General features: G+C 42.8%; 1 protein-coding gene across 1 annotated transcript in view; it reads left to right on the top strand.

The window, feature by feature from the left end:
• Window positions 1–1026, top strand: part of Svep1 (sushi, von Willebrand factor type A, EGF and pentraxin domain containing 1) — a 217470-nt gene that overhangs the window by 133477 nt on the left and 82967 nt on the right. The gene's annotated exons all lie outside the window — the stretch shown is intronic.

Raw genomic sequence — 1026 nt, 5'->3', positions numbered from 1 at the left:
GTATTAACTGCATAACCACACGAACTGATGTGAACTCTCAAACTGAGATAAGCACTATGGAGAAAGGAGTGCTGTCCTATAACTAAAGAGCTGATTAGAATGAAGATCCAATTAAGTGTCACAGAGATGTTCCTGTAGAATTCTTAAGGATGACCAGGCATCCATGAATGGAGTGGACTGCTCTTAACAGAAAGAGAGACAAGAAGACTCATAGCTCTGGGATTCAGACTCAATGGGAGAATGAGGAGCTTGGGGCTTGAACAGAGCCTTAGTCAACCCACATAAGGCCTTACAGGGCAAATTAAGGATGGAGGTTTACAACTAAAAATCAATGGGGAGTTGCTGACAGGTTTTAACATGGCTGGGACAGGTGGAGGCAGGAGAGCTTAGGTATGATCAGAATGATGTTATAGAGCATATCAACAAACCCTAAACAACAGAGGGGGTCATTAGTCAGAGGACAAAAGGATACACTACAGTGGGGAAATCACTGAGAGTTAATTCCAGAGCCATAAGAAGGAGTTGCTGTGTTTCTACAGGGAGAGAAACTTGGGATAAGTGAAAAACACGAAAGAGAAAGAGCTCTTCTTTAACCCTAGGGTCATGGGAAAGATGGATTTGGATTGTGTATCCACATACTAAGTATTTGTCAAGAGCCAGTCCGGGCTGCAGGGCAAACTCTGAACGTGGAGGCTGGAGAAATGACGCTCACTGGGCACCTCCAGCCTCACAGAGGGAGACACACACGCATTGTGTTTGCTGTGAGGAAAGGAGACAAAAGAAACTCATGAGCATTAGTGGATTTAGGTAATGGCGATGACTTATAGACATAGATGGAGGGGAGTAATTTAGAAGAGAGGGGAAAGGAAACAGACAAACTAGAAATATTAGATATGTCATGAAAGATAGGAGTTCTGGCAGATTTAAAGAAAAGCTGCTTTTCATGATAACCACATGAGTTTGATAGAGAATAGTTCTTGTTTTGCCACATTAGAAGTAAGGAACAAGAGGGGCCCATAAAAGTTG

Source organism: Octodon degus, unplaced genomic scaffold, assembly GCF_000260255.1.
Source record: "Octodon degus isolate 3935 unplaced genomic scaffold, OctDeg1.0 scaffold00094, whole genome shotgun sequence".
Classification (NCBI taxonomy): Eukaryota; Metazoa; Chordata; class Mammalia; order Rodentia; family Octodontidae; genus Octodon; species Octodon degus.
The sequence above is the reverse complement of the archived record's forward strand: the minus strand, read 5'-3'. Positions and strand labels throughout refer to the sequence as shown.